Genomic DNA, 24,144 nt, shown 5'->3' on the forward strand with positions numbered 1-24,144 from the left:
GTATCCCCAGCAGCTAGAACGTTATGCACTGTTCCTCCCCCCAGGTAGCCTCCCGTCTTGAGGGAGCAACAGCACGGCAAACAAGTAATTTGGGTAATCTCAGACTGTGCTGAGTCCAGGAGGGAAATGACAGGGCTGTGGAATAGGGAGTGGCTGGGGCAGGGTGAGCTGCTCCGATGGGCATCCAGACAGGCCTCTCTGAAGAGGTGACTTTGAGGCTGAAGGGGCTGAATGTCAAGGCAAAGGCTGGGAGGTGGGAAGTAGCTGGCTGTGTCTGGAGACCAGGAGGAAGATCGTGTGGCTGGTGGGTGGGGAGTGAGGGAGAGAGCGGGGACAGGGGTGGGAAACAGAGCCTTAGCCACCCTGCTGAGGAGCAGGGGTGTGCTCTGGAGGGGGTTAAGCCAGTGAGTGACGGGACCTGATTTGTGCTTTCCAAATTCCGTTCTGGCCTCTGGGTGGAGAGAATGGATTAGAGACTGTGGCAGGAAGAGCAGGAAGCCTTGAGGGGAGGTGGGTGCAGGGACCTAGGAGAGAGGTGGGGTCATGGCTGCAGGGTGGTGGTGCAGATGGCGAGGAGTCGGGGTGGCTAGGAGAGGGGTTGGAGAGTGACCATGGGATGGGAAGGCTGAGAGTCCTGGTTGGGGCGGAGTCGGTTTGGCCCAAGCGGCACCATTTTCTGAGATGGGGAATCTGGCGCAGGTGGAGGTGCAGGCATTCTGGTTTGGACTTGCAGGGTTTGAGGAGCCAGTGAGCTATGCAAGTAGAGCATCAGGCCTTCAGTCAGCATCGGGGACCTTCTCACTTCTGGTCCAAGGTCAAAGGCTTTGCCCTAATATGCAGCTCGTCTCATTGCCAGATCATTTTTCAGATGAGGACACTGAGGGGCTCACCTCAGTCCTTAGACTGCACGTGGCTTTCTTGCAGACCCCTGGCCTGGAGCGGAGAAAGCACGACCCTGAGTGGTGCCTGATAGGAAGGTAGCAGGAAAACTTGGGGAGTGGGAGCGTGGAGCCACCTCTTGCTGACGCACATGTGTACGCAGGCACGTGTGTGTGTGTGTGTGTGTGTGTGTGTACGCGTGCGCACACTTGAGCATCGTGTGGAGCCCATTAACAAACAGAGAAATAAATTAACAAGTATTCAACCCACCAAATGTTCCTTCTGTTCTGTATAATAGAGCACGGGAACATAATTTTCCCCTGGAGCAAATTGCTACAGCTGAACCTGCTCCTCGTTTTCCTCCAAAAACTGCTTAAAATTCTGGAACGCTTGTTGATTTCGGGTCCTTTCCCTTTCTGGCTCCTGTCCCCAACCCCCAGGCTGCTTCCCTCCGCCTTCCCGTGAGGGGCCTCTGAGGAGCCAGATTGTCACAGCTCCAGGGCTACCATTTTGCAGATGGGAGGAACCTGGGAGGTGGCAGCTCCGGCCAGGGGCCCTGAGGGTGAGAGGCTTTCGCTGTGTGGAGCATGAATGAAATGTCCAGCACTGGCAGAAAACACCGGCAGCTCCCCACTGGGCCTGCCACAGACCACTGTGTGACCTTGGGCAAGTCACTACCCCCTCTGAGCTTCAGTTTCCGCCTGGCAAACACGGGGCTGATCACGCCTGCCATCTCCATGTGAACACGCCTGGTGGTGTACGGAGTGTGGAGTGTGATGTAGATGTGAGCTGCCTCCTTCTGAGGCACCACGTGCAGTGACTGGGGGGCCTCCCACCCCCAAGCCTTCTAAGGAGCCTTTAGATTCAGGGACTCTTGGCCTGCTTCTGAAATCCCCTAGGGCACTTCTAATTTTCTTAAAGCAAATTAATTTTAATCCACTTTAATTAAACATGTCTTATGAAAATGTATATTTATTTATAGAGCTTCTCACTGCATTCCTGATCACTGCTGCCATTCAGAGCCCAGCTCAGATCCCCGCTTCCAAGCAGCCTCCTTAGGCGTGGGAGCTGGGTGAGAGGGAGGCTTTTGCACATTGATTCCTGGCTGGCTCCAGCCTGGCTGAGTTACCTTTGCTGGAGGCAGAAGGGGAAAACTGGAATCCAGTGCTCAGGAGCCAGAAATTCCAGCCCCCTACCCATGCCTTCAGGGAACCGCCTGGACTTGATGCAACATGCAAAGTTCCATCAATCTGGGGACTGCCCCTGTGCTCCTCAACAGAGAAATTAAATCCCAAAGAAATCACTGAGGGTTTGTGGGCTGGTTGAAGGATGGGCCTTGGCCTCAGGTCTGCGGTGTCCAAGGTACATTCAGCCCAGGCTTGTCTTCTCTGCTATGACAGCCCAAAACCTTATCTCCTCCAGAAAGCTCTCCTTGACTTCTTCATCTATCTTAATCCACTTGGGCTGCAACAACAGCATACCATAGACTTGGGGGCTTGAACCAGAAAGCATGTTTTCCCACAGTTCTGGAGGCTGGGAGTCTGAGATCAGGGTGCTGGCATGGTCAGATCAGAGGGAGAGCTCTCTTCCTGGCTTGCCTCACGTGTGTCCTTTTTGCTGTGTCCTCACATGGTAGGGGTAGGGGGAAGAGAGCAAGTGTTATGTGGTGCCTCTTCTTATAAGGACACTAATCTTCTCAGACTGGGGCTCCATCTTCATGACCTCATTTAACCTTAATTACTTACTTACTCCAAATACAGTCTCATTGGGGGTTAGGACCTGGACGTATAAATTTGCCAGGACAGAGTTTAGTCCATAGTGCCACCCCTGCACTCCTGTCCCCTGGCTATATTGTATCCACACAGGCTGGCATTGTGTTGCAAACTATTTGGTTTAATATTCCCCAAGGTCTCCTCCCAGCACAGGCCTGGGCATACTAGACACTCCATAATGACACTGTAGCTTTAACTGCTTCCCAGGTGAGGCTGCACTTGGGGGCATTTCCAACCCCTTACCTTGGCGCATGATAGGTGGGCCCCGTACCCCACCTCTCCCCATGCCTAGGCTGCTGCGTGTTGGCCATCTGAGTGGGGAGCCTCCAGACCCACACGCCTGCCATGTTCTTCCTTTCAGTGGCCCACCATTGCCCACGGGGAGAAGCTCAACCCCCCTGGCCTGCTCTCCAAGGCCCTCAAATACTTCCTGCCCAGCCCACTGGCCTCACTTCTTGTACCCTCCCCTGTGTCAAGAACACATCCTACTCTTGTTCCTGGTGTTCATACCAGCCGTTCCACCTGCCAGCTGCGAAGCTGTCTTTTCCAGCCAGTGAACTCCTACTTATCCTGTAAAGCCCTCCTCAGCATGGCTGTCCCCAGCCCCGTGGGCTGAGTTGATCTCTCCCTCCTCTGAGCTCCTGTGGCACTCTGGGCTTCCCCGTCACTGTGTGTAATACCCTGGATGGTCCTTGTCAGGGGCAGTGTCTGGCTCACCACTGGGTTCCAGTATCCCCCTGGTGCTGGCTCCATGCTAGCCTACAGGGTGAATGGATGGGTGAATAGTTATTGAACACCTACTAGTCCAGGCACCGTTTTAGGATCTGGGAGGCTGTCCTCATGGAGCTTGCTTTCCAGTAGGGCGGGGTCCGCAACCCCTGGGGACCGGCCCTGTTAGGAACTGGGCCGCACAGCAGGAGATGAGCAGTGGTGAGCGAATGAAGCTTCATCTGTCCTTACAGCCACTCCCCATCGCTTGCATTACGGCCTGAGCCCTGCCCCCATCAGATCAGTGGAGGCTTTAGATTTTCATAGGAGCAAGAACCCTATTGTGAACTGCGCATGCAAGGGATCTAGGTTGCACTCTCCTTATGAGAATCTAATGCCTGATGATCTGTGACTATCTCCCGTCACCCCCAGATGGGACCGTCTAGTTGCAGGAAAACAAGCTCAGGACTCCCGCTGAGTCTACATTATGGTGAGTTGTATAATTATTTCATTATATATGACAATGTAATAATAATAGAAATCAAGTGCACAGTAAATGTAATGCACTTGAATCATCCCAAAACCATCTCCCCAACCCTGGGCTGTGGAAAAATTGTCTTCCACGAAACTGGTCCCTGGTGCCAAAAAGGTTGGGGACTGCTGTAGTAGGGGAGACATATTAAACAACATAAATAAGCAAATCAGGTACTGTGTTAGATAGTGATCATGTTAAGGAGAAACAAATACAGGAGAAGTGGGGAAAGGAAATGGCAGGAGTGGGGGTGCCTCTCTGAGAAGGAGACTTTTAGGTCAAGTGGGGTGTTGAGGTCAGGGAGCCACATGGAAGCCTGGGGAGAGCATTCCAATCAGAGGAAACAGGGACATCCAGGTGGGGGTGTGCCTGGCCTGTGTGAGGAGCAGTCAGGGGAGAAGGAGGAGGCCAGAATGGGTGGAGAAGGTGGTGGGGGTGAGTGGTAAGAGAGGGGAGGAATTGTTGTCAAGGAGCAGATGGGTCCAGAACTTGGAGATCGCTCTCAGGGCTTTGGCTTTTGCTCTGAGTGAGACTGGAGTCACCATGGGGTTTTAGCAGAGGAGTGACGTGCTGTGACTTGGGTTTTAAGGGTCCATCTGGCTGCTATGTGAAGGACACTGTGGGAGGCAGGCCAGAAGTAGGAAGCTCTGGGGGGAGGCTGTTGCAATAATCCTGGAGGGAGATGATGGCTTGATCCGTGGTGGTGGCCATGGAGTAGAGAGAAGTGGTTGACTCTGGATAGATTTTGAAAGGTCAACGAACAGGCTTTGCTGATGGCGGATCTGCTGTGGGATGAGAGAAAGAATTGACCCCACAGTTTTTGGCTTGGGCAGCTGGAAAGATGGGGGTAACCCATCTGATCTGAGAGGGGAAGTCAGCAAACTCAGCTGAGGTGAAATGAGGCACTCAGCTGTGGTCATGTGAAGTTTGATGTGCCTGTTAGTTGTCTGGGATGCGGTGTTGAGCAGGTAGCTGGGGCAGGCAAAGCGGTGGCTTTCAGTGATATCCAGGCCCACATCCCTGGAACCTGTGAAATCTACGTTACATGGAAAATGACTTTGCAGATGTGATGGTCAAGTATCTTCAGCTGGGGAGATGATTCTGGATCGTCTGGGTGGGCCCTGAATGCACTCACTAGTGTCCACATAAGAGGGAGGCAGAGGGAGATTTGACTGCAGGGGAGGAGAAGGCCATGCGACCACAGAGGCAGATTGGAGCGATGCAGCTACAAGCCAAGTGATGCCCGTGGTCACCAGAAGCTGGAAGAGGCCAGGAACGGATATGCCCCTGGAGTCTATGGCAGGAGCCAGTCCCCCCAACACTTTGGTTTGGCCCAGTGAAACAGATTTTGGACTTCTAGCCTCTAGAATTGTGAAAGAATAAATTTCTTTCCTTCTTTCCTCCCCTCCCCTCCCTCACTCCCTCACTCCCTCCCCCACTTCCTTCCTTCCTTCATTCCTTCCTTCCTTCCTCTTTTCTTTTGAGACAAGGTCTTGCTCTGCTGCCCAGGCAGGTGGTGCAGTGGCACAATCATGGCTCATGGCAACCTCAACCTCCCTGGCTCAAGTGATCCTCTCACCTCAGCCTCCTGAGTAGCTGGGACCACAGGTGTGTGCCACACCACACCTTGCTAATTTGTTTTATTTTTTGGAGAGATAGGGTCTAAGTTTCCCAGGCAGGCCTCAAACTACTGACCTTAAGAATCCTCCTGCCTCGGGCTCCCAAAGTGCTAGGATTACAGGCATGAGCCACTGAGCCTGGCTGAGAATAAATTTCTCTTTATAAAATTTTTTGTTTTTAAGCCACCAAGTGTGTGGTGATTTGTTACAGCAACACTAGGACCCTAATACAGTGACAAGCCTAGAGGGAGTGAATGGCGCGCACTCTCACTGTGTTCCGAGGCTGTGTGTGTGTGTGTGTGTGTGAGTGTGTGTATATGTCCAGAATCTGTATAAGTCCAAAAGCTGTTTCACTGGGCCAAAACCCAGTTTTGTGTGTGTGTGTGTGTGTGGTGTGTATATTTGTGTGTGTGTGTGTCTATGGAAAGGACAAGTGTGTGCGCCTGTGCTGTGGCGTGTGAAGTCAGAAGGCCTACAATGATGGGGTCAGACCCCCACCGTGATAACAATGACAGTAATCAATAATACCACTGCATACTGGCTGGGTGACCGCACCGTGAATACTTGATCCTTGCTATCCCCTGTAATTGAGGCTGGGGCTGGGGAAAGAGTCAGGTGAGCACCTTCTATGTGGCAGGCCCAGCTCCTGGACTTCCTTCCGAAGTGCTATGTCAACAATGAAGGTTGTCTCTGCAGTGTGGGCCCTGGGAAGGGGCTGAGATTTGCCTAGATGGTGGGAATGCCCCACCTGGCCAGGCTGGTAGTGGCTCTAAGCAAAGTCTTTAGAACCAGGCTCTGGGTCCAGCCTGCCTGGCTTTGAATCCTGCTTCTCCACCTAGAAGTTGGGTGGCCTTGGCTGTGCCTCATTGTTGTGTCTGTAAAACGAGTGTATTAGCAGTGCTGACCTCATGGGGTCTAGTGAGGCTTACATTAGTGAAAATATGTACAACGCTTAGAATGTGTCAGCTCTTAACCCTCTGGCCTTGAGGGCCGAGGCTGTGGTACAAGGAGCTTTGCAGTCCAAAGATCTGGGTTCAAATCCCAGATTGCCTCAAGCCGGGTGTGGGACCTTGGACAAGAGGCTTGTTTTCTTCTGCATAACACCAGCCCCCTGCACAGCCATGGAGGACATGGTGGCTGATATGCAAAGGGCCTGTCATATTGGGCCCCCAAAGTTGAGGGCTCAGCCAGAGTCAGCTCCCTTCCTTCCTGCTAAAGCCCCAAGACAGGTGACCTGGCCCCCAGACCACCTCCACCGTGAGCAGATTCTGTCTTAAGGCTTGCAGGGCATGAGGGAATCCATGGTGGAGGGGGTGCTGGGAGGGCCCTGGGCATGGCAGGGAGGGTGGCCAGGGCAGTCAGAGTGATGCCTTAATGCGCCCAAACAGCTGTGGCTGTGCGTTCGTGGTTGCGGTGACCTCAGGAACAGCAATGTACTCAGGCCCCATTAGAATCTGCAGGGAAGACGTGGTAATATTTACAGCCCAAATCTCCGTCCCCATAAAGGTAGGCAGGGGGAGGAGCTGGGAGGGGGAGGGAGGGGCTGGGCTTTTGGATAATGTCATAAACAGAGACTGTCTCCCTGGAAACAGCCGTGGTGGTGGCGGCCACAGGCTGACAGATGTGCACGCTGTAATATGGGTCCATGGAGGCGGTGATGAGGACATTGAGAGGGATGGATAGGCTGTAACTCACCAGGCCTGGGGCTCAGAGACATTAGGTTGTGCTAATGAGGGCATGGGGGGATGCTGACGGAGGGACGAAGGCCCGGAGCTGGGTGTGTGTGGGGCAGTGGGATGGCCACTGCTGTGTGGAGTTTGGGGAGACCCTCCAGCCTCTGGCTTATGGCCCAGGGCCAACCTCAGACAGGACACACTGACTGGGAGATATTTTCAGAGTTAGGAAACTAACTCTTCAGCCATGTTGGACTGGGTCTAGAAAGGCACAGACAGAGGGAGGAGGGCTGAAGGGCCTCGGCTCAGGCATGGGAGGCTGTATGACAAGGAGCAATGAGTGTGATATGAAGCAGGGGATGGCCCAGTCACGCCTGCTGTGCACAACCCTGTCAAGAGCTGGGTGTGGTGGGCCCACACTACCAGAGCTGCTGGGGCCAAGGCTTTCCCTAAGTTGTCTCATTTCAGAGAGAGGGAGGAGCTGGCTGGCCTTCAGCCACCCAGCCAGTTGATGCTCCACTCTGGGTCCCACTTAGGCCCACAGGGACACTAACAGGAGGTGGCAGGCAGGAGGGACTGGCACCTGCAAACTAGGTAATGGTAGACTCAGGGGCTGCACTTGCTGTCTAGGAATGTCTAAGGGCCTGGAACCCTTGCCCCAAACTTGGGTCTGCAGTGGGCACCCACTGCTGCAGGGCAGAGCCAGGTCCAGGGTGGAACTCAGTCAGAGCTGCAGATGGACGGGCTGCCTTGGGTGGAGGTGAGCTTGCTGTCATCAAGTGGGGGCTTGAAGGCCATGGCCAAGGAGACTGGAGAGGGAGTTCTTGGTGGAGAAAGGGACGGATTGGAGGCCTGTCCCTCTGCCCCGAGGTGCTGCCATCCCCAGTTCCCTGCAATAGGATGAGCCATGTCTGAGCATCAGGCCTGTGGCTCTGCCGCCCTCACAACATGCCCCGGCTCCAGGCGATGGGAGGCGTGGGTTCCAATCCCAGCCAGGTTCCGACTTGCTGTGTGAATTTAGCTGGACCTCTTGGCCTCTCCGGGGCAGGATGCAGGAGCACTGAGGCTGTGAAGGTGCAGGCCTTTGGAGGGGGAACACTGGGCACTGAGGCTGGGTGCCAAGTCCAGCTCCTTTTGGGCACTCTTCTCTGTAGGTGGATAGAAATCCAGGAGTATCCACTGATGACCTCGTGACCAGGGTCAGGACCCAGTATGGGGTCAGGAGGCTTCTTTTCATCTCCTTCTGCTGCATGGCCATCAACCCTGTTAGCCTGCCACTCTCATTACTGACATCACCACCCTGGGCCCCAAACTGGGTGGGCTGATGGGCTCTGTGTGGTGGGTGGGCTGAGCCGCTGGGCTCATGCCCTGCTGGGGATCAGGCACCCGGGATTGTGTGTGTGTGTTCACTGAGTGTGGGCAGCCTTGCTTGATCCTACGGGGCAGCCCGTGGAGTTCCTGTGGGGTTCCCGGTGGGGTTGGAGAGGGCTCCTGTAGGATGCTCCGCTGCCTGTGGTGTCTAGGGGCTGGGAGTGGAATTGGTGGGGGCTGCTCCTCAATTCTGAGGTGGAATCTGATTGAAAGGTGTTTGAGGAGAGATGGGCCCTGGAAGAGGTGGGCGGAGGGCTGAGGGCTGTTGGCAGAGTCTGGCCGGGGACCAAGTGGGCATCTGGCAGTCAGGCGAGGCCGGTGCCAGCTGTTTCATGTGAATGAAGACCCCCATTCCCCTGCTCACCTGCGGATCTGAGTTAGCTTCCTCCCTGCACACTCACCACCCTCTAGGCTGTGCCCCCACATCCGAGAGAGGTGTAGAGCTCACCCATTCTCCCTGTGGAGGGCATCGACAGGCCCACGGCATCCCCAGAGCCTCCCCAGAGCCTCCGTCCTCAGGGGCTGTGCAGCCAAGGAGGGCAGTGGGTGGGTAGGGGTTCCCCATGTGGGGTCTTGCAACTGCTGCTCCCCTCCAGGAACTCCTGACCCATGTCCCCTTTGGAACCATGGAGGTGTAGGGCTGAGGAGAGATGTTGTTTGTGAGGACCAGCAGGAGCCTGAGGGGGTGTTCTCAGGACTTAAGGGAGAGAGTGGGGGGCCAGAGACCCCTGAGTAGGTAGGACAGACAGAGAAGGCCGCTGCTCCTTGGGAAGGTCCCCAGGCTGAGGGCTTTGGAGGAGAAGCTTTGCCCTAGGCAGGGCCTCTGGGAGCTGGCTGGCCCCAGAGTGAGTTTCCAGGGCTGTTAAGTCAGAAAGAGGTTGTATGCTTAAAATCTTCGCTGCCCAGGCCGTGTGACCCCAGGCAAGTGCCTTTGAGCCTGTGTATCAGTGCCAGGCAACCTTGGTCAGCTTCTGTCTCCAGGGTCGCTTGTGCTGAGAGGTGCCTGGGCTGGAGTCATGCCTGCCTTCCTGTGTGGAGAGGAAGCTGGGGCTGGACTCCCGGGCTGGGAGGGATGGGCTTCCAGGGTGGTGGAGGGGCACAGGCAGCCAGGCATGATTTGGCCTGCATTGGTTCCAATCTCACCTACTAGCTGTCACCTAACTTCACTGCGACCAGCCTCATCATCTGTAAAGTCGAGATTCTGCCAATATCAGGGGCTGCTGTGTCAAGGTCAAGTGAGTCATTTCACTCAAGCCTGGCACACAGTGGGTGTTCATTCATGCTGGCCACATTGTTATAACGCTGGAATTGAAATTGCTCAGATCTCCTGGCAACTCCTTTCCCCCATAGCCTGCTGCAACATGCCAAAGCCTCCCAGGAGTCCCATGGATCTTCAGCAGTCACATGGTCCAGACTCCCATTGCTCAGATGTGGAGACTGAGGCCTTATAGGATAGGGCTATGGCAGGGACCTGGGCTCTGGGGCATCCATTTTGGCAGCCTCTTCTCTGGCCTTTCCACAGCCACCTTCTCTTCCCTTCATGAGCCTATTCTCTGTTGCCATGGGGGCACCCGCCTTGGCCTTGGCTGTTGACCATGTGTCACCCAAGAGCAGATGCCCATAGACCAGGTGAACCTGAGTGGGTAGTAGGCTGAGGGATGGTAGGAGGGGAGGGAGAGACTGAAGCCCACTCCCCTGCCCCCTAGTCCCCAGAGCTGAAGCTGGTTTCTGCTCATTAGCACCTTAACGAACCATGCTAAGGCGCTCCCCCTGAGCCTGCTCCCAGACAGATAATTATGGTGATGTTTTTGGCTGCTGGGGGCAGGCAGCTGGAGGTGGGGGGAAGGAGGGCTTTTCTGGCTTTATTACTGTCCACAGGGATTTTCAAACTTACCCACTCTCGCCTCATTTGGAGAAGGAAAAAAATGTGTTAATGGACCTTTTCCTACAGCTGAGAAGGACAATTTATGATAGAGGTGACAAATGTCATTTTAATGAGAGGCAGATTCCACTTTATTTTAAACCATAGACCCCCACCCCAGCCCCCAGCTGAGTCTGTGGATTTGGGGCGTTGACAGCGGAAGCCAAGGTGTCAGGTTGGCAGGGCCTGGCCGACTGCTCAGGGAGCAGTCAGAATTCCCACCCTCAGAGCCGCAGCATCTGCCTGCTCACACGCTGCACTCCTGCACACTCGGGATGACAGTGCTTGCGCCCTCCACCTACAGATGAGGAAACCGAGGTTACGGGAAGTTAAAAGACTTGCCCCAAATTGCCCTGGAATTTTAAGGGTTGGTGGGTGAGATTGGGACCCAGGCTGTTTGACACCAAACTCCATACTCAGCATTTCATCTCACTGCCTGACCCTGGTGGGGGACTGTCCACCCAGGTCACTCTCAGGGACAGGGAGAGGGAGGTCGGGTTAGATAAGCCAGGTAGAGTCTACCAGCCCTGACTAGCCCTGGCCCTGGAGCACCTGTGGCTGCACTGGCCCAGGAGGAGGCCCAAGGTTCCTCTTTCTGTATGGAGAGTGCTGCTTGAATGGCGTTTGCTGCGGGCCTGGAGGTGGGGTGCACAGTGGAGGTGGGTGTCCCATCTTCCCCGCAGCCTCTAAATCAGAGGTGGTCCCTCCAAGGAGTCTACCAGACGTGGGAGCTGGGCTGGAGAGGGGATGGCCCAACTTCTGAATGAGGAAAAACTCAGGGCCATTGAGGGCGGGCGACCTCGGGGCCTGCCAGGACCAGAGTCAGGAAGGGGAGCAGGTATCCTGTACACAGGCATGCAGAGCTGAGCCCAGGCCTGCCCCTTCCCTAGTTGCTGCCCCTGTGGAGTCGCCCACAACACCCCGTCGACATGCAGGCAGCAGGTGACCACGGCTTCTGGAGTTCCCGGAGTCCCATTCCTTCCTGGGCCCCACCCCAGCCTCCTGGCCTAGCGTCCAGGGGTCTGCTCCTCCTCAGGTGTCCCCATGAGCACTGACTTATCTACAGAACTTGGTGGGGGTCTTGGAGGCCAGGACAAGGTTGGAGGCTTCCTTCCCATGATCTGAGAACTTGCCGTGGAGAATCGTAGGACTGGGGATTCAGTGGCTCTCAGACCCTTGGTTTTCTTGGTCGGAGGAGTCTATTGCAGACTCTTGCCCTGACCTGGGATAGTGTGAAGCATGGGGACACTAGACTGTGGGGTCAGTGTCCGGCAGCTCCACGTCAGTGTGCTGGAGTCAGAGCCCAGCCCTGGCCCTCATCACTGGGGACCTTGGGCAAGTCTCGTTCCCTCATCAGGAAAATGGGTTAATAATGCCATGTCCTACTAGAGTTGGGAAAGGTGTGGATGTGATGCTGTAATGATATTGCATGTGTAGTCAGTGCTCAAAAGTGGTTGCAGATATAAAATTCCCAGGATCATGATATCTTAGAATCCCAGATGTTTGGAGGTCCAGGGGGAGGTCGGGAGGGAACTTACGAGTTCAACTCTCCCCGGAAAAGGGCTTCTCCTCCCCCAGGTCTGTGATGCTGTCATCCCATCTCTGTTTGACCCCTCCTCTCTCTGACCCTGCCTCACTTTGAGGTGCTGGTGCGTGGAGAGGTGCTGTGTCAGAGGTGGGGTTCAGCTTTCTGAGTGATTTGAGCCCCGAGAAGGGTCACAGTCACTACTTAGGGTCCTGAAGATGGGGACTAGCTCACTGCTTCCGCGCCCACTTCCCTGACTGGCCTAGGCAGGAGGCCGGGTAGGCTGTGGGTATCTGGGTGCTCTCTCTGGTCCTGGATAGCAGCCTGCCAGGCCAGGCTGGGAGTTCCCTTCTCCTTGTCCCCGGCCCTGGCCAGTCTAGGGCTTAGGAGGGGCCCGTTGATCCCTGCTGAAGTGAGGAGGACACATTATGTCCTGAAGGGTCCCTGGATCTGGAGTTGGGCTTGGATTTAAGCCCTCCCTTCCTGGAGTGAGGCTTGGGTGACTTTCTTAAGATGTCAGAGCCTCAGTCTCCACATCTTTTTTTTTTTTTTTTTTTGAGACAGAGTCTTGCTTTGTCACCCAGGCTGGAGTGCAATGGCATGATCTCTGCTCACTGCAACCTCCACCTCCCAGGTTCAAGCGATTCTCCTGTCTCAGCCTCCCTAGTAGCTAGGATTACAGGCATGTGCCACCATGCCTGACTGATTTTGTATTTTTAATAGAGACGGGATTTCTCCATGTTGACCAGGCTAGTCTCAAACTCCTGATCTCAGGTGTTCCGCCTGCCTCAGCCTCCCAAAGTGTTGGGATTACAGGCTTGAGCCACCGCGCCCAGCCAGTTGCCACATCTTTAAGTGGTAGCAACAATCCACTCCTCTGGGCAGTGGTGAGGATTCAACTAGATCCAGTCAGTAGAGCCCCACCCAGTGCCTAGTACTTAGTAGGGTCTCTCCTGGGAAAGAAGGCATTGTTTTCAGAGCCTGCTGCTCTGGAGTGAGCCTGGGAACACCACAGGGTCCCCTGCTCTAGCCGAGGGCACTAAGGCTTGTTTGCTTCCTGGGACTCAGGCCCCAAGTTATGTCTTTCCATCCCAGGGACCCCCATCTCAGGTGGGCCCGGGAAGAAGAGTTCCCCAGGACAGCATATTTGGCCCCAGGTCCTGGCCCACCATTTACTGCAGTGTTTCTGTGGACAAGTCACGGAACCACTCTGAGTCTCAGTTTCTTCACCTGAAAATGGGGCAGATCAGGTCTCAGAATTGCACAGGCGCATGTGTGCTGCACACGTAGGACACGGCAGGTCTTTGTGAGGTGCCTGCATCAGGAGGGCTTGCTGATGGCTGCTCTTTCAGGTCCTGCCTCCCCGGCTCCTCTTCCAGGGAATGTGTCTGCCCATGGGGGGGGGGGGGGGCACGAGGTGAGTAGATAAACAGCCATCCAGCACTGTTGGGTGGGGACCCTGTCACCCAGGGGTGGGTGGGGGCTGAGGTGCTTGGCTGTCTTCCCCCAGCCTCTCTCCATGGCAATCCCCCTGCCTCCATCCTTGCCTCCAGTTGGCTTTGACATTGCCCAACCCAACCTGGGGTATGGCTGGATATGGGGAAAACCAGACCCTGATAGCTCCTCCCATGGGAACGTGCCTTCTCACCCGCTGGCTGACCCTGGCCACTCCATCAGCCATCAGATCTCCCAGGGCACGTCCAAGGTGTGTGAGTGAGAGGCAAGAAAGGGCCCAGTCACAGGGGAGGCTGGCAGGGGACTTTGGTGGGACTTGAAGAGAATTAATGTGGGTAGATAAAAGAAGGCAGGTGGCCCTGCCAGAGGTAGGGATGGGACGAGTGGGGTTTTCTTCCTCTCTTTGAGCTCCTGGCAAATTTCTGCTCATCCAAGCCTCAGCCTTGGCACAGCTCCGCTGGAGGCCTTTGCTGCCTTGAGGCAGTCAATGGGGGCTTCCCACCCTGGGCCCCACCCTGTCATGGGTAGCCTCTTTTGTGGCTCTGTGGCCCTGAGCCTGGCCTGGTGCTGGCTGCGGCCAGGGTCTGGAGCAGGGAGGCCAGAGACTCAGGTAAGGGTTGCACACCAGGGCCCATAAATTGTCCCTGACAGCAGGGGGAGCCATTGAAGGGTCCTGGGCAGTGGAGGCTGGGATGACAGCAGGGTTCTATGGAGGGGACAGGGCAGAAGGCCCTGCAGTGACGGGGCTGCAGTGGGCTGAGAGAAACCCCAGGCAGGGGGACCTGTGGCCACACCCCTGCCGCCCCGCAAGGCTGCAGTGCCTCATCTGCTCTGAATGGGGGATGAATTCAGGGTGTGGATTACCCTGGCGAGTGGGCATCGATTTCCATTAAAAGGCTGGGTTGTGAATTTTTCTCTCCTGCCATCCTCTGACAGGCCTAGGGCTTGGCTGCGGAGAAGGGTGGGGAGCAAAGGAGGGGAAGAGACACAGAGCCGGGGTGGGGGTAGGGACACGCCTGAGCCTCTCTCCCCCGTATGTTCCTTTCCTCCCTCCTCCAAGTCCAGACACACGGGTCCCTGTCACTGTCCCAGCCTGTACCCCAGTGTCGCTGTGAGTAAACCAGGGCTCCCCTCTCACAGACCTGGTTCTCTTCCTTCGTGGCTGTCTTCACAATTTGTATTTATTGCTTTATTTGCTTAATGTGGGGACAGAGGCTGTGGCCACCTTATTCGTAGTCTTGTCCCCAGTGCCTGGGATGGAGGAGGCACTCAAAAAATATTTGTTACATGCAAGACAGAAAGAAAAGTTCAGCAGGCTTCTGACTGGGGCAGACTCCCACCTTCAGGAGACACCAACCAGGAAGCAGAGGACGAGGAAGCTGAGGGCCTCCTGTCTGCCCAGGGGACCCTGCATCTGGCCCTTTTATGGGAAGGGAGGGGAGGGGCCTAGATGTTCCCTGGGAACCCTGCAGGGGTGGAGGCAGGGGCTGCTGGGAGCTGGGGTCCTGGTGGGTGGGTGTACACAGGACACCGAACATTTGCAGGTTAGGGCAGGAAAGTAGGAGCCAGGGGTGGCCCCACAGAGGGGAGGGGAGCCGCTGTGTTGTTTTGTCACAAACCCACCGTCCTCTGTCCTTCCCTGGGCCGTTTGCTACTCCTCTGGAGCAACCTCTTCCAACAATTTTCATGGATTGTTTGAGTGTTTACTTCCCTACTTCTAAATAACTGGCTTATTTGCTGCTTTTTGGTTTTCCTTTTTCAGGCATTAACTATTGACTTTTACTATATAAGCTGAGGATTTAGCTTCCACCCCACTCACTCACATTTTTGATTGGCTGAGCTATGTAATGTACTCTGATTACTTTTCGTTTCTTGACAACTCGGTTTTCCCCAGAGTTAATGACTGTCTTTTTAGGGCGGTGGAGGGAGGCTTTTTGAAAATCGCTACTTCAGTTCCCAACTTTCCCCAGCTGAGTACAACTCTTCTCAACTTAATACATGAAAGCCTCTACCAATGTTATCTTCTTGAAGAAATTCTCATCCTGAGCCTCTGAACTGCTCTGATTTGGCTTATTTTGTGCAGCAGACATGCGGGATCCACATCTCCATGACTCTGGGGATTCCTCTCACCACTCTTGAACTGACCCTCTTGCTCCCTGGACTCCACGTCTTCCTCTTGGTTTACACTCTGATTTTGTGAAGCACACCCTCTAATAGCTTCCAGAAAAGTTCCTGGGAGGTACATTTTTGAGACCTTGCATATCTGAAAACTTCTTCATTCTTTCCTGAATCCTGATGTCTAACTGGGTGTAAAATTCCGGATGGAGATCTTTTTTTCCCTCAGAGTTTTAAAGGGGCCCCTCTCTTTAAAGTCACTGTTTACAGTGCTGGTGTTAAGAAATCACGGTTGCTCTGACATTTGATTCTTTGCATGCTACTGGGAATTTTTCTTTCTGGAAGCTTCTAGAAACTTGTTCCCCATGTTCTGATAATTCACTATGTGCTCTGTCTTGATGAGGGTCTGCGTTTTCAAATTGGAAATTCATGTTTTTCGCTCTGGAAACATTTTTGAATTGCTCCTTTCATGTTTCCTAACCTCTGTGTTTTTCTCTTCTCATTTTCTGGAACCCCAGTTAACCAGACATTGTGCTTCCTGGAGGAAACTCTGGCTTCCTTATCTTTTCCCTCCTTCATCACTTTAAAAAAAAATCTTTCTGCTCCTGTTTCTAGGAGATCTCAATTTTATCAGTCTGTCCTTCCAATGGATTTTTAAAAATTCTGCTTTATCAATATTACATTTCAAAGTTTCTCTTTTATTTGGTAAATATTCTTGTGTTAGTCCATTCTCACATTGCTTTGAAGAATATCTGAGACTGGGTAATTTATAAAGGAAAGAGGTTTAATCGACTGGCAGTTCTGCATTGCTGGGAAGGCCTCAGGAAACTTACAATCATGGTGGAAGGCAACCTTCTTCACAAGGCGGCAGGACAGAGTGAGTTCATGCAGGGGAAATGCCAGATGCTTATAAAAACATCAGATCTCATGAAGACTCACTCACTTCATGAAGGGGGAACCATCCTCATGATCCAATTACCTCTACCTGATCCTGCCTTTGACACGTGGAGATTATGGGGATTACAATTCAAGATGAGATTTTGGTGGGGACACAGAGCCAAATCATATCAATTCTCTTTAAAATATATTGCTCTCAGTTCTTATTCATGGATATCATATTTTGTTTTTTTTGTGGAAAATAAGGATAGTTTTTTTTTAAGTTTCCTTCTGTCTGCATTGCCCGTTTCTTTTCTTTTCTCTCTCTCTCTGTTTTGTTTTTTTTTTTTTTTTTTGAGATAAAGTCTCCTTCTGTCACCCAGGCTGGAGTGCAGTGGTGCAGTCATAGCTCATTGCAGCCTCTGTCTCCCAAGCTGAGGTGATCCTCCTGCCTTAGCCTCTGGAGTAGCTGGGACTACAGGCGCACGCCAGCATGCATGGCCACTTGTTTTTTTCACATTGCACTTTTGTTTCTGTTGATGCTCAGTGGGTTGTTCCTATTTAGGAGTGGGGTGCTAAAGGCTGGTATCCCTTGTGCAGGGGTGGGCCTGTCAACCATGGCTGCCCCGTGGCTGATCTTCCTGGGCCAGTTCACAGGGAAGCCCTGATGGCAGCGTCTCCTAGAAGGACTCTGATTCTCCTGGAGTGAGTGGAAGAGGAAGGCTGGGATCTGGACCTCAAATTCAGCATACAAACTCAACTACTCCTTTGGTTTTCAGTATGGGTCCCCACTTTCCACCCAGGCTGGTGCCTTCCAGGCCAGAGACCTTCAGTTTGATCCTCTCCACTGGAAAAAACTCACTACCAGTCTTCCCTGGGCAGAGGTAGAGAGGGAGCTCCTTGTGGTCTGTCTGCTTCTTATACAGACTTCCAAGCAGTCCTTCATTTCTGTGTCCAGGGGTGCCTGGTGCCACCAGCTCCTGAGCCTGGATTCTACCAGTTAATAGGAGAGGGGCTTAGGACTCTGCTTTCACAGTTCTGGTTTTTCTTTTCTTTCTTTCTTTCTTTTTTTTTTTTTTTTTTTGAGACACGGCTGGAATGCAGTGGCACGGTCTCGGCTCATTGCAGCCCCGACCTCCTGGGTTCAAGCGATTCTCATGCCTCAGCCTCCAGAGTAACTAGGATTACAAGTGTGCACCGCCACGGCTGGCTAATTTTTGTATTTTTAGTAGAGGCGGGGTTTCGCCATGTTGGCTAGGCTGGTCTCCAACTCCTGACCTCAAGTGATCTGCATGCCTCGGCCTCCAAAAGTGCTGGGATTACAGGTGTGAGCCACCACTCCAGGCCTGCTTTCCCAGTTGTGCCAAACACACCACCATTCATCCATCTGCTCTCTAACTTTCAAAACCATGTTGCTGTTTCCTCTTCTTTCATTCTTGGTCCTTGTGGATTTATGCACAGAAAGGATTCTTCACTGTTGTGATGGGGTTTTGGAAGGAAGTGGAGGTAAATGCAATGCATGCCTTCAATCTGCCGTGGTTCCTCTGCACATCCACATGGATGTCCTTTCCTGCTGGTGGATATCTACAGCATTCCCCCTTTTCATTCTTACAAACATGGCTGCCGTGAGCATTGTGGACATCCCCCTTGTGCATGTGGGAGACTCTTGGAGTGGGACTGCTCTGTGGTTAGGATACATGCATCTTCAGCTTCACCAGATAAGGTCAAATTGTTCCTCCCAATGCTTGCAGCACCTTCCATGGCCAACAGCAACATATGAGAAGCTGGTGTTGCTCCAGCTATGCTTGGCACTCTCTGGCTTTTTAGCTGTCCACCAACTTAATGAGCGAAGGATTGTGGCATTTCTCGGAACTCTGCTGAGCTTCGGCAAGCCTTGTCATGTGTTTATTGGCCCTTCATCGTTCCTCTTCTGCCAGTTGCCTGTTCCTATTCTTTGCCTTTTAAAAAAAAGTGGGTGATTTGTCTTTTTCTTATTGATTTGCAGAATTCTTTATATAGCCTGGAAACAGTTTTTTGTCAGCTATCTATGCTGCAGGTATATTCTTCTGGTCCGTCTGTGGCTTGTCTTTTCCCGTTGTAATGTCTTTTGTTGAATGGATGATTTAAATGGTAACAAAGTCAAATTTCTCACCTTTATGGCTTATGCTTTTTATTACTTTTTGGGGATGAGTATTTTTAAGGCTCTTGATGTATATTGCTAAATTATCACTGAGAAAAGTTGTCCTAATTTGCCCTTGGAAGGGGCAGAGAGATGTCGGGCATCCCAGGTGCACATATGGTGGGTACGAACGCAGATGGAGTGGGGATCAGGAGTGGGATAATTAATGAACAACTCAAATGCGTACAGTGCACAAGGCTTCAAAGTGCTGTCGAGGAAAATGCGTTACTTGATCCTTGACACCCTCCTGAAAGGCCCTTTTCTTTGTTCTCCTTTGGAGAACTGAGGCCTCCCGCCACGGTCACAGGTGACTTTGATTCAAGCTCAGCTCCAGCTGAGGTGGCTGGGCTGGGAGTTGAGGAGGCTCGGGGGAGGGTGGTTAATTAATGTCCAGCGGCCACCTTTTCCCATGGCAGGAGTTCCATGTTTTTGCTGGCAATGGAGTGTTTGTGCCTCCTGGGGAAGTGGGAGGGGCTTTGGGGTCACAGAGCCCTGGGTGCTGCCTCTTACCAGCTCCGGGCCCTCAGGCAGGCTCCGGACCTCCCTGAGCCTATCTTCTCCTGGATAGAAAGGGAATGACGCAGATGCAGCCCTTGGGGAGCTGGAGGGCTGAGTTAGATAATGCAGGTAAGAGTTCCTGAAGCCAGAAAGGTGCTCTCAGGTGGAAGAGCTGTTCCCCTAGGAGAGCTATGGGGGAAGGGTGGGCACCCGGGAGAACGGCAGAGGAGTGGGCTGCATGGGAACACATTCGAGGGTCAGTCAGTGGGGGGCGGGCAAAGCCTGCAGTGGTGGGGGCGGGGGGTGTCCAGTGCTCTTCATTTCCTTGTAAAAGGTCCTTTTGGAGAAACTGACCTTGGTCCAGTGACTGGGGAGAGGGGGATGGGTGAGGGCTGGGGGAGGTGCTGAGTCTGCGGAGTCGGGGGGCGGGGGGCCATCCCCATCCCCGGCCTCCTCTTCCTTGTATCCCTGTCCCTCCTCCTCTCCAGGTCCCAGGCTGGCCTTCTACCTCCTGGCACACCCAGGCCTGAGGGGTTAATTTTGAGGTGCCTGAGCGAGCCTGCCTTGGCAGTATGTAAATCCATACACTTTCATAAACTGCTTAATTAGGCGAATGTTAATGAGACGTTAATTACTGTTGTGCCCGCCGATCCCACAGAAACGGGGATTATGTTTCTCTTCAAACATCCCGTCTTAATTATAACTTGTGCTTAATTCTGCATCTTCCACCAGCCGGGCGAGGGTGGGGTGGGCACCTCCCTTTCTCAGCAGTTCTCTGATGGCTTCTCATTTTTGGTCTTCCATTCGTTCCTCAGACATCTAGTAAGCACCTACTATGTGCCAGGCACAGTCCAGGAGCTGGTGCTGGGGTGACAGAGGGCAATCAGCCCCAGTCCCTTAGGGAGCTCCCTGCCCTGTAGGGAGGTGGATTTGTAAGTATATATTGCAGCGAAGGCCCAGGGAAGAGGTGTGAGGGGCTGCTTGGCAGGCATGGGTGGTCCCAAAGAGGAAGTGGTTTGTCTCTTCAGGTGATGGGTCAGGGAAGGCTTCATGGAGGAGGTGACCTGTGGACTGAGTGTTGAAAGTGGAAGAGTATTCACCAGATACGTAGGAGGTTGAGAGTTCGGGTGGAGGGTGGTCCTGCTTGGCCAAAGACCTGGTGTTCAAAGCCTCGACCCCCATGTGCTTTCCCTCTCTAATCCAGATCTCTTAGCCTTGAAGCCCAGGAGTTTAGGGGGCTCCTCAGAGAGCTTTGGCTCTGCCCAGGGCCACCAAGTGGCCTTGGGCAGGTATCTGCTCCTCTCAGGGCCTCACTCCATCTTACTCTGAGGGCCTGGCTAGGAATTGATATGGGTCTTTGGTCTCAATCCAGGGAAGAGGGTGGTCAGGGTAGGCTTCCTGGAGGAGGCCTCTCCACAGCCTGCTCCTCTGGAGCTATGAGACTCTGTATTTTGCTCTTGCATTTGAGTCTCTGAGCGTAGCACACACATGTGCTTGGTGTGTGCCATGGCCCCACCCTCCAGGCCAGACCACCATAGCCAGGGGACTAAAAGACTGGCCTGCACACACTGTCCTCATGCCACGGCTTCTACCCACCCCTTGGTCCACTCTGCCTTCACCCAGCAAAGACTGCTTAATGCTGCCTCTGCCTCTTCTTGTTCTCTTTCACCCTCAAGTACCAGGAAGCCTCCGGCTGAATTAAGGGTGAATTCAACCTCCAGGGTGAATTAAGGGCTGAATCATCAAACTCGAGGTCACAAAAGACCCAAGAGGGCATTAAGCCCCATTTTAGAGATGGGAGACATGGGGCCAGAGAGGGTCAGGGCCTGGCGTGGAGTTGCATGTCACATGCAAGCCTCACTCCATCACTCATGTTCACTCCACAGATGGGAATACTGAGGTTCAACGAGGCTATGTGCCAGGGATGGAGGCTCCAGGGGCTGGGCGTCTGGCAGGGCCTCAGTGAGCTCCTTTGGATCATCTCTTCTGATGCCATTCCCCTGGAGAGGGGACCCTTGCAAATGGGCTACAGACACCTGGTGAGGGGACTCCACTCCATGTCCCTGAAGCTGAGAAGCTGCCTTGGCTCCCCAGCCCTTAGGGCCCTTTCTTCTGCAACTCCTGTTGGATCTCTCCTTTGAGCACTTAGTTATGGTGGGAGATGACTTACCTGGAATGTCCTGTACCTGACTTGTACCAGGTTAATGGCATTTGTATTTCTAGGCATCTGAACTCAAAGGAGCACAATCACAGAGAAAAAGCCCTTTAGCCCATTACGTGTATTTGAACAATTACAACTCAGCCCTTTAAATTGGTTATTATGTCCCCAAATATGAAAACAAAGAATGTCTGGCCCAGCTCCTGCGCCATCAGCAAGACTGTGAGGACAGCCTTTGGTTGCAAGTGGTCCTGTGCCTGTAGACTGGGCTGCTGTGGCCTTGTTCCTTATAATTTGCATTGTGTTCACAGTTTGGTGGTGGGTCCCTGTATTGCCCCACCCAATACACTGGAGCAAATTTTTGGTTTAATAGAATAGTGTGAATTAAAAATGGATACTTGGGCCAGGCGCAGTGGCTCACTCCTGTAATCGCAGCACTTTGGGAGGCAGGTGGATCACTTGAGCTCAGCAGTTCAAGACCAGCCTGGGCAGCATGGCAAAACCCCACCTCTATTAAAAATAAAAAAAAATAAAAAAAAAAAAATTAGACATGGTTGCATGCACCTGTAGTCTCAGCTTCTCGGGAGGCTAAGGTGAAAGAATCACCTGATCCCGGGAGGCAAAGGTTGCAGTGAGCTGAGGTCATGCCACTGCACTCCAGCCTGTGTGACAGAGTGAGACCCTGTCTCAAAGAAAAAAAAAAAAGATACTTATTAACAATCATAACAAAATAAAGCTTTTTAGCAAATTTCTGTGGTTTCTATGTTTCTGGCTGTATTCCCAGTTTGGGCCCAGTGGTGAGTCCTATTACCCTCACCTCCTTTCCAAGCACCCGGGATATACTCACTTATTCCTCCTCCTGTGTCCCAATTCCTCCAGCTCTAGGCAGGACACGGGGGAGAATTAGATATTTGGAACCTCAGAACTGGAGGCTGGCTCCCAGTGAGCAGCTGGCCTGTGGGTCTCAAACTCAGATGCCCCACGGGCCAGGCAAAGGGGCTAGAAATGAGCAAAGCAGGTTGATAAGGACTGTGGAGAACTGGAGGGCCACCCATCAGCCCCAGCTGATTGCTACCATGTGGAAATAAATGCAGGCCTTGTGTGGCCAGATTCAACTTTTCCAAGAGAAACCAGAAATCCAGATTTCTATGTAATTTGCAAAAGTTGGCAACTGATTCTAATCTTTTAAAAAACCACTGAGCTCAAGGCCAAACAAAACATTCCGCTGCTCAGTTTGTAACCCCTGTTTCTGGTTCAGCCCCTGCGTTTGCAGACAGGGACTGAAACCTGGTGGGGCTGGGGCATGGGACCCTGGACACCCTTAGTGGCTGGGCTCACTCCAGAGGCCCCGTGGTCTCCCACCTTGAGCCTCTCCATATTCAGCCTGGGCTGTTAGATGTTCCCCTCCCCTCCCCACCCCAACCCCAGCAGGCACCCCGCTACCTTCCCCATGGAGGAGGGAGTCATCAGGTGTGTGGAATGACAACCAGAAACACGGCTGCTGCAGGGAAACAGGCATGAGTCACTGCCGCGCTGTCTTTTAAGGAGGGAAAAAAAGCTGCCTCCTTAGAATTGTCACCCAGGCCCACTCTGAGAGGCAGTGAGTGAGGCTCTGAGACCTGGAAGTTTATTTCCGGGCCACATCCCCTCTGGGGTGAGCCCTGGCTGGCACCAGGTGAGCAGTAGTGCCCTGGTTATGGGTGTGGCTCAGATGCCAGGCTCCCCACGGCTGTGGCCAGGGCAGAGTGCTCAGTGTGTTTGTTCAGTTATGACTTTAAAAAATAACACAGGGACTCTTTTATTAAAACGGCTGTATTACCAATCAACACGTTTTAATAGGACACTCAATTAGAGCAAGATTTACAGAGAGGTAGATGCCCTCATGTAAACTATCACCTTTCTCCCCAGTCGCCAGCTCCAGTGCATCACTGTCTAATGTGGTCTCCTTTCTCAGCTGGGCGTGAGACGATGACTTTTTTCAGTTCCCCTGCACCTCTGAAGTTAGGGAAAGGGGCATTGAGGAGAAGGTGATGCTTGCTGAGCACCTGTAGTTGCCGGGTACTGGTCCTGGTGCTTCGATATACAACCTCACTTACTGTTGACAGCCACCTTGTGAGGTCGGTGTAATTGGCTCCATTTTTTCAGGTGGGGAAACTGAGCCTCTGAGAGAAACTTGCCCGCAGCTTGCTGCCTCAGGCCCACTTGGACCGAGTTGGCTCTGACAGTTGCGGAGTTAGCAGGCTTTGCGGTCCCTGGCCTCCCTCCCAGCTGCCCTCCAGCCTTCATTCTGGGCAGAACTTTCCAGTCCACACCTCTCCTCCATGCCAGTTCACTCTCAGGCCCAAGGGTGCTGGGGGCTGCAGGAGGCTTGTAACCTCAAGTCAGAGGCCAGTGAAGGAAGGGGGAAGCTCTATGTGCAAGGTAGTGTGTGGGTCTGTGTGTGCGTGTGCATGCGTGGCTGCACACACATGGGCATTTAATCTGGATAGGTCACATGTCCATCCGCTGGGTGCCTGCTACTTACTTGCCTGCCCTGCTGTTAAGTGCTTTTCAGGTCTTCAGAGAAGGCCCTGATTTTACTCCTTACTCAGGGAGGGTGGGGTGGTTTGGTCTCAGGTGCTCCCTCTGTTAGGGGCCTGGTGGGCTCCCTATGGGCTGAGTGGAGTGGACCCCACCCTGGAACACCTCAGATAGGCCCAGGCTGAAGTGGGGATAGCACTGGGGAGATTCCGGACCTCACCCAACTATTTCCCTCCTCCCTTTCTGGCCGCCCCCTCCCTGACAATGGTGATCCTCTCATTGCCATAGTTCTTCCTCTGTGCCAAGCATGGTATGAGGGGCTTTTCACAGATGGTGGCCCCAT

The 24,144-nt window shown here is 53.3% G+C and overlaps 1 protein-coding gene across 7 annotated transcripts in view; it reads left to right on the top strand.

Annotated features, from left to right (window-relative positions):
• Positions 1–24,144, top strand: part of LOC105491027 (leucine rich repeat and Ig domain containing 1) — a 203,854-nt gene that overhangs the window by 35,441 nt on the left and 144,269 nt on the right. The window lies entirely within an intron of this gene.

This window comes from Macaca nemestrina, chromosome 7, assembly GCF_043159975.1.
Source record: "Macaca nemestrina isolate mMacNem1 chromosome 7, mMacNem.hap1, whole genome shotgun sequence".
Taxonomy (NCBI): Eukaryota; Metazoa; Chordata; class Mammalia; order Primates; family Cercopithecidae; genus Macaca; species Macaca nemestrina.